General features: G+C 45.3%; 1 protein-coding gene across 1 annotated transcript in view; it reads right to left on the bottom strand.

The window, feature by feature from the left end:
• LOC138580593 (protein-glutamine gamma-glutamyltransferase E-like) overlaps positions 1 to 13,683 on the bottom strand; it is a 231,608-nt gene that overhangs the window by 47,812 nt on the left and 170,113 nt on the right. The gene's annotated exons all lie outside the window — the stretch shown is intronic.

Raw genomic sequence — 13,683 nt, 5'->3', positions numbered from 1 at the left:
TGAGCTACAAGAATTTTTATCTGTCGAGAATTTGATGGACAATCAGCTTGACACACTCAAAAAAACTATCAGTGCTGTGCATGTGCAAAAGCCACCAAACAAGTGTGTTGTATTAAGTGGTAACTTGCTCTCATCCTTCGAGAATTAGAAGGGGGAATAGGCTTGTTGGTGGATACTCAAGCAGTCTCGACAAACAGCAATCCAATGGGGAAGATGTTTCCTATGTTTGTTAAATCAAGCAAGTTGAACCAGCGCCTTGCGAAGAGGAGTGGGAATCAGCATAAAGAGACAAAGAATAGTCATCACAATCAAACCAAAATCAAATGGATCAAGAGCTTTTCTTCTAAATCTGAAAATACTCACCCCCATTCAAGCAATTAACGTTTGCTTGTTTCAAACGGGTGAGCAAGTGAAGTCAAGTTATCCTAATTGAAATAAAGAACACTGAATGCCTGAGTTTAAGCCCCAACCAACTAAGGGTCTGAGTGATTACTATCACGGTCAGGTTGGCGATCTTGAGCTTGTGGCACTATTAGACCTGTCGACATATTCAGCTGAGACTGATAATGACCAAGGTGAGATTACAATGTGTTCGGACAAAGGTGCACACAATAGTGATATTAATGACTTTGTAGGCCTTGATACCATTGACTCTCCAGCCTTTAAGCCTTGCAGATAAGCATTGACTAGAAAGTCCGAGGAAAAAATTAATGACTTTTTTTAACATTGGAAGAGAAACGTCTGGTTGCATTGTGGAAAGTAAACCCTGTGGCCGCAAATACTGCAAGAGTGGACATACAGCGGCAGGTCGGAGCTGTAACAGATGCACCACCCAAGATCTATGAAATAAATTCCAGTAGAAAAATAGTAGGGGTAGAACGGCTACTAGTTTCAAAAGATGGATTGATCTTGAATCAAGCTAATGTCCTAAAATCTCTGCATTACAACCCTAAATTAAGATATAATGATTTGGTTGACATACAAATAGTTCAATTTGTGGAGGAGAACCGACCTGATTGGGTTAGCTTACACTTAAAGTCAACATTGGTGAGAGCAGCCCTATTGGAGGCAGCACCTGAGATGCTTCCCCTTGGCTTTTAATTAAGTGAGGAGACTGCAACAATATCAGTTCAATCTGCCCTTGTTCAAAAACAACTCCTGGTAAAAAGAGGTCCTATGCAGATCCCACAAGCAGATAAAAGAAAGAGAAATGAGAACCAGACCTCAAATATTACTAGGCCTAGCCGTGATAAGCAATGGTCACCTCCTTTAGAAGGTGCACAGCCTTTGATAAAAGTGATGGTCGACCCTTCAAAAAGCCACGAGAGGAAAGATCATCAGCTCCTAGCATTAAGGGAACACATGAATGCCCAAAGTTGCACATGTCAAATAACATGCAAGTCTCCCAAGGAAAGAACAGGTTAAGAATAAGCTTTGATGATGTGCCAGGTATAACAGCTAAATATAGAGTTCAGTTGATGAAGAGGAATTTGGCTTTGGACCACTCCTGGGTATTACTGGATTTCCAGGAAAAATGCTCAAGACGTCGAGACCCTAATTCAAAAGAATACACTCCTATAATAAAGAATTGGTAGACATAAGGAAAATCTACTGAGCTGATTTAAGAAAATTATCCCAACTCCCAATAGGAGTGTGAGACACCTTAAGAAAAAAAGAATAATCAAGGGACGATGCAGCCAGCTCTATTCTCAGCCACCATCTCAGTGGATGGATGGGTTGCCTACTTTACAGCATCTTTGCACGGCTGAAATCAAGGGGTAATGTAGATGAGACTAAAACCATGGAGAAATGGTTGATTCGTTTTGACAGGGATGACACTGTGGTGTTAATAAAGAAGCCAAATACCTCACAAGCCCCGGGACCAGACTGCCAATCCAGGAGCATGGGCTGACTTCTGTGAGCTATTATTTAATCAGATCTTGGTGGCAAGGGAAGTTCCTATCTCTTGGAAGACGGCCTTGATAATCCCTATATTCAAGAAGGGTGATAGAGAAGACCCTAGAAACTATCGTTCAATCGCCCTCTTGGGCATATTGGGAAAGATTTCAGCTGCCATTTTGTTCAGTCATCTGATGACTTGGGCCACGAAAACTGAACCTCTGGATCCAAGGCAGTCCGGTTTTGTAAATGGAGTGGGCACAAGCCTTAATCTCTTCCTTCTTAATCTGTTAACGCTAAGAGCTCTTAAGACCAAAACTAAAACCTATTTGACATTTATCTATCTGGTGAAAGGTTTTGACAGTCTCGGCTGGGAGAGACTCTGGCATAAGCTGTTAACTTCGAAATTAACTCCCGATTTGGTTGAGTCAATAAAAGTGTTATATATGGTGACTTTGATCAAGGTCAGATTGTCAAGGGACAGCATCTTCTCTAAAAAGATTGACACCTTGCAGGGACTTAAGCAGAGCTGCCCATTGGCACTGGCCCTAATCAATTTATACCTGTCGGTAATAGGTGAAACCAGAAGGGGATCATGATTTACCCAGCATAAATGCACGATCATGCATTTCCCTGGATCCCATATGCAGATGACTTGGTCATTATTGACCAAACACTAAAGAGAATGATCTCAGAATTAATGTAAAAAAACTAAAACAAGTATCCTAAGTTCCATGCAGGGTAATCATAAAGTGACTTTTAAATGGTTTAAATGGTGCATTGGTGATCCAAGACTAGATCAGGTGCACTTGTTTACCTACCTGGGAGTTGCCATTAACTGCAGGATAAATGAACATGAATGGGAGTCGGTATTAAGATCCAAAGCTAAAAATCTGGCGACTCTGGGTTGGTGCTTCATAAGAAATATGGCAAATTTGCAATATGTCCAATCGTCACATTTTACAAACAAAAGGTGACATCAATCCTAACTTACGGAACCAAAGTGGCTTTGACTATGTCCTGCCAAATGTGGGATGTCCTGAAGGGTGTCTTCTGGAAAAGGGTCCTCCAGTAGCCTTGTAGCCTGCCGATGGTAATGGTTAGGTATGAAATAGGTTTGCAATCTTATATATATATATATATTTGGCTTTGTTTCGCAAGTGTGTAATGAATGATAACCTACCTCTATTTGTGATTTTAAGAAAAAGGGATGGAGGGAAAAATGAATGGCTTTTGGACTCTTGGAAACTAAATTGTAAACAGTGGTTAGCTTACAACCTGGATGGATTAAAAAGACAGAGAAACACCTATAGATTATCCATAAACCTGGTTCATTAATGTCAAGCTATTAGCCAACTACCGGCATATTTAATGAAGTTTGCTTGTCCCCGCCTTCGAGACTTATTCATGCGGCTACGCCTAAATCTCTTTCCCACTAGTGACAAATATAGAAGACTGATTCTTACTGTAGATTTTACAAAAAAGAAGACCTGATTGAGTCATTAAAACATCTGGTGGTAGAATGCATCACCTGAAGTTCCATTAGAAGTCAACACTCTGGTGATATTGGTCAATATTTCTGAACCTTAACTGTTGAAGACTGGTGGAACATGCTTTTCGTTGGAGAAAAGCAAAGCATCATTTTTATAGTGTTGAAATTCCTGGAAGAAATCTTGTTGTGATCATGGGGCCTTGAGCTGGAAATCATTACTTGCTCCTCTTCTCTTTTCTTATTTTGATCGATTTTAGTTTATGTTTTATGATGATCAGAGAGTTCTTAGGTGGAAATGAATTATTTTGTTCTCTTTCTCTTCTCCTTTGATCAGTTTTGGAGTATGTTCAACAAACTGGATGAAATGTTTTAAGATGATTTTTTCTTTTACTTTTAGCTGGGTTTTGGTAGAGTTCTATTGAAGTGTAATGTGAATAATGGGAAAGGTTTGTAAGAAAGCAAACATTTAATAAAAAAAGAAAAAGAAGCTGCAAAGCTCCCTGAAACCGACTACACTGCCGTGCACCAAGAACTTCTACAACCACACGGTCCATTGTAGATCTGTCACCCTGGTCCTTCTCCGAAGGTCCCTAGTGACATTTTACGACTCATTGCTCGCTGTGTGCTGAAACCAAGCATCCATGAAATATTGCGATAAATTGCTTTATCGACTATGCTCCTGTCAGTATCGAGAGTTCATCCCTTTTTCTTCTTGAAACTGTCTGTCCGTTGCATTCCTTTACAGGGTGGGTTATATTTTGTAGTGTGCTAGAGCTGTCTGTTGAATAATAATAAAGTAGATATTTGTACACAACCTTGACTGGACAGTCCCTTTTATCTTTGGGTAATAATTGTCTTTTCACTGTGTTTCAACTAACCAATTATCCACAATCTTGTGGAGTGTAGCCTGCCATTCTGTCCATGTTAAGAAAATTGGACAAGGATGTTTATAATTTGCTTGTGTTTCCAATCTGCTTGGATCCAATCTGCTGGGATCCCTTCTGGTGTACTAGATGTGAAACAAAATGTTTAATTTAAAAAGATGTCTGCCTAGTGATTTATAGAAAATCCAATACTAAGGACTGGAGACTCTTTGGTGCCCTGGTGCCTGTAGTAACACACATGTGTGTGAATAGGGAGAACATATCAGTACCTCTGAGAATGGACCATCTAATTAATTGTTGTCAGTGGGCTGCTATGGGATGTTAGATCATACTCTTTCAGGGCATGTCAACTATGGGAGGAAGAGAGCAACTATGCGTGTAAGCATAGCAAGACATTTTCTGCAAATTGGAGACAATTGGACCAATTGATGCAATTTAATGCAACATTGTCTTAATATATTGAATAAGCATCTATATAATTCAGAAAGAAGGTGGAGCTCATGCAACAGCAGGATACTTTACAATGTTGCACAGTAGACTGAAACAGGTTTTTTCCACTCCAGGAAAATAAATGAATTGATGTACCAATCACAAGCTTTCTGGTTTGCAAGGGTCAGGCTGAGGCAGAGGCAGAACTGAGTGCAGCAGAACAAGTGAGGCAAACAATTCTGCCAAAGTGCTGACGTTCATTCTTTGTTTCATAATAGGTCCTGGTATTGATCACCTGACAGCCGTGGAACCAATTAAGGAATAACCCACTGGTCTTCCCAGTGGAAATATATGTCCATATCTAAGGTGTCCTTGAAAAGTGTCTGCTGCTACGGAGGAAGCCACTTTAGCACCATGCCTGAGGTTTGGATGCCCCCCTCTCAGACCACGACATTGCACTGATACTCATTGTTTGACCCCAGAAGTTCAATTACTTAACACCAGCTTATTCTTATTTCTTTTCAATGATGTCCAAAGGGATTATGGCCTAAGTGTTATGCATAGAGATATTTATATCAGGTGTTAGTTAGGCACTTATGCACGGATGAGGTCAGAGATGCAGTGTCCTACTTTTGTGAGACTTGCTTCTTCTCATTTGGTAGATTTAGGGCGATATGGGAGATTACATTTCAGTATCTGCATCCCTTATTGACATGATCCTCTTCAAAGAAGGCAAAGCAAAAATGTCAACAGTGATGGATTTTTGAAAAACTATTTTGAATACTTAACTTATACTCATGACTTGAGTGAGTCATTTAAGATTTGAAGGCACAACTGTGGATTGCCTAGGCTGTTTGGAATCAGAATACATGGAGTTAAGCTCCAGATGTATGGTTATTTCCTAATACTCAACAATTGAGCATCATAAATAGTTGTTAGCGCGAACAGCAGGGAACAAGTTCAGCGATAGATGTCTGAAGGAAATGGCCAGAATGAATTGATAGTCTTTTGCATGCGTAGATATTAAGAGAATTGTTGGCTAAGTCTGTGGAGGAAACCAGGTGGCAGGACCTGACTGAATTTTCCAGTGCCCATGCCGATGCAATATTGCGCTGTTGCCTTACTGAGAATGCTTACTCGATGATGACTCATTGGAGAAGGCCTGCTGAAAACCTTTGGCTCACAAAGAGAATACTAAATTCACCCAGGTATTCATTCATCCGTAAAGTGCCCCTGTGTAATCCTTCTTTACATTATTTATGTATGTATTTAAATATTGATAAGCAAAGGATTAACAATCAATTTCTCTAGAACCAGATGGCACAGTGTTTATTTTGGATTACACATTTAAATTCCATCACTCATATCTACAATTTGAGTCACAGTGAGATAACTTAATTATAGAAGACCTCAACACATTAAGTCAATTGAGGACCAACGATGCCCAACACAGCAACTCACTGCTCTCATGCTGATTTGCCACTTAGAAATACACCCACTAAGAAATCCTACATCCACCTGGTATTCTTAACACAGAGGACTCGAGTGAATGTGTGATGGTTCCACCAATACACTGACATCTCCCTAAATTGCATCAATTCTATTCTGAACACTTCAGGACATCCAGTTGTCTGAAAGACCTCTGTGTGCCTTCTGCTCTCCACTTTACCAGACCTGCATCATGTCAGACTAGGCACAGGGGAGGCTACGAAAGGGGGAGCAAATTGTGATGAATATGATCAGGCCCACCTTTCCGTCACCTCTCCATTCTTTCCTTATTTCTGGAGGACTACCTAGTGAATACATAAGTCCACATATTCCTCAGCTTATCCCTCTAACAATAAGCCATACACTCAGCAATGCATAAATCACAGGGCATGCAATAAGATGCAGATTCGGCATTACTTTCAAAGTGCCTGTGCAAACATGGTTAGTGAATGCACCACACCGCTCTGGTGATTCACACCAAATGAAATATCCCCTTTTCTTCGATGTTTCTGAGAAATTGGCTTGTGGTACTATGAAAACAACTTTTGAAATCATCCCATTGTGCACAAACCTTGCTAACTTCAATACCAACACTCTCCAAGCAGGTCACATTCCTTACCACTCACATTGTGCCTCACACCATCCTACTCGTGTTAAAGGTCTTTACATTGTCTTACAGAAGCAAAGGGACTGTGACATTGTTTTAATTCTATTCTCTTTTTAGCCTTCCATTGCTTCCCAACGTTTCCCCCATTCTGGTAGACTCCCTCAATTAAAGAGACATAATTGTACATCGGTTTGCCGCTACCTCATGAAAGCAAGGATGGGCTGAATAATTTAAGGTATTGACATTTCTAAACACATTTTGAATGATTTGATAATGAGTTGAGATTTCTTACATTAGTATTTGATTGTCTTTAGTAAAGGTTTAATAAACACGTTTATTATTTTGCCAATTTGAGAGGAAGCACAAATGATGGAATACACTCCTTAATGGATGCAACCCATTAACTAATACATATTATGACATATTGCTGGCACTATTAAATTGTAAAGCAAATGTATTGGTTTAAACCAAATGTGAATGGAATGGAAAAGGTTTACCGAACAATTAGAAATATGCATTATTTTGAAGTAACATTATTAATATATTAGATCTATCAAGATTTCTTTGCAGCAACCAAAATGCAAATATACTTTTAGAATGTTTAAATAACCTTTGTATATTTGTAAGAGATTACAAATGCTTGGCCCCAAGGCTGGGATTACAAATCAAAACTCCAATCGACTTTTTCAGTACATTTGCGAAAAAGGCTTTAGAGGGAGCAATTAGGTTGCCCCCATTGATACAACATTTAAAACATTGCAAATCACTTCACAAGGGCAGATCATTACAATCACAGAAAAAAAAACACCTTGGATAAAGCAGATAAAACATGTCCTTATTTTTTTAATACATGTGTGCTAGCTTAACTAAATAGACTAGTTTTCTCCTATAAATTCAGAATTACTAATATTGAAATACATTCTAATGTTATGTTAAGTGATATTCGTGTAGCACCCACTGCTATTGGCATGGCCTCGAAGCACCTTGTTGCATGAAAGCCTTTGGAAGTACGTAGTCTGAGCAGAATGGCTAGGTTTCAAGCAGCAGCACATATTGCAACGGCATAAGGAAGAGTTCTGTGTCAGGGGCTGTGTGACAGCTGGACTACATTTTACGTGGGGCTCAGCTGTATTCTATGGGTCGCAGCACACAAGAGTGGGATTGTGATGTAGGTCTGAAGCAGTTGTTTTAGTCATGCAGAGCATATTTCAAAGGCCTGGTGAGGAGTGCTATGCTGGAGGCTATGTGACCACATTTTATATGGGAATCAGCTGTTTTCTATGGGTTACAGCGTGAGCGAGGGGGCATGGGCTAAGTAAGAAACCTGTTAATCCCTAAAAGCCACTGATTACAGTTGAGGGTTGTAGGGAAATACTTTCACCGATTCTGAATTTCAACAAGGTAGCTTCACATTTCATCATGCACATTTTATCAAAGGTCTGAATTTTAATTAGGGCCAACGGTGTGAGACTCATGGGTGCCTAATAGATGTCAGTATTATAATGCAAAAAGCACATGCCAGCCAATTTGAATTTGACCCTACACAACAAGTTTTATCATTTGCACCACACCACAGCAATGGACTAAATGCAATAAAAGTAAACATTAACATACTAAGGGCCTCATTACACGGTAGGCGGTAACCATTGCGCTATTAGCGCCATGGTTGCCACCGGTATTTTACTGTGTCCGCCTTGGTGGATGGCGGAATTACCGCCCTACTCCAAGGTGAGTGGGGGCGGTAATTCCCCATTCTCCAAGGCACTTCCCCATTCCCATTTTTGCCCCCATAGGGCTCAATGGGAATGGGGAAGGCGCTAGTAACGGTACCACAAATTGCGGTACCGTAATTAGCACTAAGGTCCCTTTGCGGGCCCGTTCCTTAATGCCTGGTAAAACCAGCCGTTAAGGTTGGGTCCCGCAAAGGGACCTCGTAGTAAGGCGGTAAGGGTTTACCGGTACCAGTGCCCTTACCGGTACCGGTAAACCCTTACCGCCTACCGTGTAATGAGGCCCTAATTCTACTAACATTCCAGGACCCAATAAACGACTCTCCTACTAAAACAGAGGGGGCTCTGGGAAACTCTACCAGCACAAACACAGCCCATTGACTTGTTCTTGGGTGGATGGCCCCTGGGAGAGTCTCAACCAAGTCATTAGCTCACTGTTCTTTTCAAAGAGAAGAAATGTACCCGCATATCAGTGTTTGTCCTGCCCAGATGCAGTCCAGCACTCACTCACTGGCAGAGGGAAGAGAAGAACTAGCAGAGAGAGCTGGCTCCAGGCAGACTGACTCCTCTGTTTCTGCCAGCTGTACTGCAGGCTGCCTTGTTGGCTGTCTATCTATTTCCTGGGTTGGGGCGTGGCTTGGAAGCCATGTGAGAGGACGCGCTCTTGGAAGAGCTCCTGAAGATCCTGCATTTATCCTGTGTAAAAGTGCATTGAGACTAACTTTCGCGAGTCAGGAACGAAGGAACCCGTCCATGAATGTATGCTGCATAAATATTGAGGAGCTGAATCCTTCGTAAGCCCGGCAACAACAGAAAAATTGCGATCGAAGATCCGGGAGTCACGGCCCGGACGGAGGGAAGATGGCGGCCATGCCGGACAACGGAGGAGATACATGCGGGGCGATGAAGAGGCATTCTCGTAGTGATCGGTGGCAAAGTAAGCTGTGAAGTGTGAGAATGGCCTCTGGGAGAGAACCGGCGAGTCTCGGTGGGCACCGATTACTTATCACGGGCTTTGGACAGTGACGGTCAGTGGTCGGCACTAGGACCCACCCGAGCTGACCACCCGCCTTGGGTGCCGGAGCATCGCGTGCTGGTCAAGCGGCAGCCTTGGGACGGAGGGCCCACATTGTGTAGGAACTCGCTGGTAGGGACCCAGTCGAGTGGCGGAAGGAGTGACTGCGGAGGTACACTTGGTGCGGGAGAAGCGACTCGCTCCATTGCGAGCGGAAGGTGGGCTCCTCTCTCCCGGGGTGGGGGTGAGGCGGGAGTGTACGGGCCCGCGACATACAGTGGTGGTGGAATGGCGAATAAATCCGTCAGACAGAAAGTGAAACAACCCACATTGGATGAGTTTACCAAGACACCACCAGGCCCAGAAAGTGCTCGGAGCAAGGAGAAGCCATCTGCAGGCGGCATGGCCGCCGCTAGCCCAAATCAGGACGTGTTAGTTGCGCTCGCAGAATTGAAAGCGGATTTGAAAACCGCTTGGGAAGCCAAGCTCGAAATGGTGGTGGCGGACCTGAAAACAGTGCTTGACCTCAAAGTGGGAGAAGTTCGGGAGGAGGTGAACCTACTTCGACAAGATGTGAGGACTCTGTCGGAGCGCACGGAGAGCCTGGAAAAGGAGGGGAGCGCCAACACGGCAGATTGCGCCTCACACAAGGCCGACCTGCATGTCTTGGAACAGAAAGTGCGCAACCTGGAGAACAGGGCCGAAGAAGCAGAAGGGCGCGCCCGGAGGAATAATATCCGTGTAGTGGGCATCCCGGAAGGATTGGAGGGTCACAACCCCACGGACTTCATTGAGAATATGTTGCTCCAAGAGATCACTGGGGGAGTGCTGTCGCAGGGTTTTGCGGTGGAGCGAGCGCATAGAGCATTGGCCAGGAGGCCTCCGCCGGGCGGTCCGCCCAGGCCAATGATAGCCAAAATCCTTAACTACCGAGACAGAGAGAGGATTTTGGAGCATTTTCGCAAAGGAGGAACCATCAAGAGGGGGGAGGCCACCATAACGGCCTACCCAGACTACACCATGATGGTGCAGAGGAGTCGGATGAACTTTGCAGCGGTCAAAAGGAGACTTAGAGAGGCGGGGAAGAAGTATATGCTCCTCTACCCGGCCAAATTGAAGGTGATCCACAACAACAGATCCTTGTTTTTCGAGTCGCCTGAGGAAGCCATGGGTTGGTTGGACATGCAGGGCAGCCCCCAGGAGCCGGAGGTCCAGGCTGATGAAGGTGGCAATAAGAGTTAAGTGCGCTACGACGATAAAGAGTGCAGCCAGAAGACTATGGGACTTGAATATAGTTACTGTTATGGCCGGGGGAGGTCGGGCCTGGAACTGAATGATCAATGCACTGTTTGCACCGTACCTGTGGTTATACGAAGGAGCCTTTCGGGGCTAGTCCATTCACCCCCATTTAGTGTTTTTTAGTTAAGTGGCCGTTAGGGCGACTTTACCCTACTGGGCTCTGTGTGTAACAGCCAGAACTAGATGTGGGGGGGCCTGAGTTCCCGAGGTGGAGCTGGGCAACAGTTGGGGAGGGTGTTGGGGGGACGGGTGGGGGGAATGGGGGGTGCGGGGAAAGTTGGGGTGTACATAGCGTTGGGGAGTTTAAGTTTGACCGCGAGCCCTGGGAGTACATTTTGGATGAGATATCTGGACGGCACGGATGAGCGGGGTGGGTTGGGGGGGAGTGGGCAGGATACCAGTGAATTATGGGGGAGCTAAAATTGCTAACATGGAACGTCAGGGGTCTCAATAGCTATCTAAAACGGAATAAAGTCATGCTATACTTGAGAAGGCAAAAGATAGACATCGCATTGTTGCAAGAAACGCATTTGACCCGAGATAAACTGGAGCTGGTAAAGAAAAAGTGGGGTGGAACGGTGGTGGGATCCACGTACTCGGCTTATGCCAGAGGTGTACTGATCTGGGTGGCGCCACATGTCCCGTTTCAACTGAGGCAGGAAATCTTGGATACTGAGGGGCGCCTGGCTATGGTAAGAGGGGCAATCGAGAATAAAGAGATGTGTGTAGTGAACACGTATGCCCCGAACCAGGGCACGGCAGAGTACTATCGGACTATGAGTGCCAGCCTGAGCTGGTGTGTTGGGAGTGCGGTGTTCTGGGGAGGGGATTTTAACTGTGTGTTGGAGCCGGGGATGGATAGATCCGACGATAAAGTGACTAGGCCCGCCCCGGCAGCCCGGGCGCTGCGGACGCTGCTGCGAGACTTCGAGCTCGAGGATGTGTGGAGGACTAGGCACCCCAATGTGAGACAGTACTCACACTACTCGGCCCCGCAGCAGTTGCACACCAGGCTTGATTATATCTTTGCCACATCGGATGTCTTGACAGAGGTGTCCAGGGCGGAATATAAAGCGAGGGTCCTATCGGACCACTCGCCATTGGTGGTGGGTTGGCAATATGGCCGCCCCAGAGCGCGGATCCCGACGTGGCGTCTGCGCGCAGAGGCGCTTAAAGACCAGGTTTTCAGGGAAGATATGCGGGAGGAAATAGCTAGTTATTTCGATACCAATACTGGCAGCGTTGATTCGGCGGGAACTCTGTGGGAGGCTTTTAAGGTTGTGATGCGAGGGGTGGCGATTGCCAAATCGAAAGGCTTGCAGAATGGGGTCCTGGTTGATTTACAGAGGGCAGAAAGCCAGTTGGAACGGGCGTTGAAGAGCGAGCCCATAGACAACGAGCTGGTGCTTAAACTGCAACAGCAGTGTACGGAACATTGGGGGAGGCTCTGTAACCTAAACTATAAAAAATATATTGAGAGACAACACGCGGGAGGAGACAAAACGGGCCGTCTCCTGGCATGGCTATATAAGAAAGAAACCCCGAGACCCCCGATTAGGACGATTACTAGAGAGGATGGGAAGCAGATAGATACCCAAGAGGGCATAAACGAACAATTTGTGAATTACTATAGGGAATTGTACGGGGATCCGGGTGGCGGTGACCGGGAGGATATGCTGGAGACCCTGCAAGATATTGGGCTGCCCAGGATAAGCACGGAAGAAAGAGAGGAATTAGATGCCCCGATAACATTGGAGGAGTTGGAGGCGGTTGTCCGGCAACTACCCACTAGTAAGACCCCAGGGACGGACGGCCTGCCCAGCGAATTTTACAAAACCTTTGGAGCGGAAGTGCTCCCCCCGATGCTTGATATGCTCAATGAGGCGTTCGAGACGGGGAGGTTGCCGGAATCGCTCAGAGAGGCGGTCATTGTACCGCTCCCTAAGCCCAATAAACCCAGGCATAGTTGTGGGTCGTACAGGCCAGTATCTATGCTGAATCAGGACAGCAAGATACTAACGGCTGTCCTGGCAAACAGACTGCGGAGGGTGATAGGCAAACTGGTACACCCGGACCAAACAGGGTATGTCCCGGGGAGGAATATTACCCAAAACCACAGACGCCTCCACCGGGTGATAGAGATGGGATCCATTAGCGACGGGGAAATGGCGATAGTGTCGTTGGATGCTGTAAAGGCCTTCGATTCGGTTAATTGGGGGTGGCTGCTGACGGCCTTGAGAGAATACGGACTGGGTCCAAGATACGTTAGATGGGCGGAGCTGCTGTATAGTGCTCCACTGGCCAGGGTCCGGACGGGGGCAATCATATCCGAGAGATGGCAACTCAGCAGAGGCACTAGACAGGGGTGTCCTTGGTCCCCGATGCTGTATATCCTGGCCCTGGAACCCCTGGCACTGTACCTGCGGCAGCAGTACGACATTGTGGGTATTGAGATTGGGAGGGAAAAGCATCTGATATCCCTGTATGCGGACGACTTGTTATTGTACCTGAGTCATCCGGAGGAGAATTTACAGTATATCCTGGACGTGATGGGGAGATATGCGAGGTTGTCAGGCATAGCGGTCAACCCCCAGAAGTCGAACATTTTCCCATTGGGCTGCTATACGGGTGTCCCCATAGAGAGGCTGCCGGTGCTACAGGTGCCCTGGGCAGTTAACACGTTTCGTTACCTGGGAATAGATGTCTACCACACGGTAGAGAAAGAACATAAGTGTAACACTGAGATGGCTGTTGAGAAGATACGCGCATGCATGAGTTTCTGGCAGAAGTTGCCCCTGGCGATGATGGGGCGTGGAGCAATGATTAAAATGGTGGTTCTG

Source organism: Ambystoma mexicanum, chromosome 3p, assembly GCF_040938575.1.
Source record: "Ambystoma mexicanum isolate Mex_15411 chromosome 3p, UKY_AmexF1_1, whole genome shotgun sequence".
In the NCBI taxonomy this organism is placed as follows: Eukaryota; Metazoa; Chordata; class Amphibia; order Caudata; family Ambystomatidae; genus Ambystoma; species Ambystoma mexicanum.
This window is presented reverse-complemented; position numbering and strand designations above follow the sequence as displayed.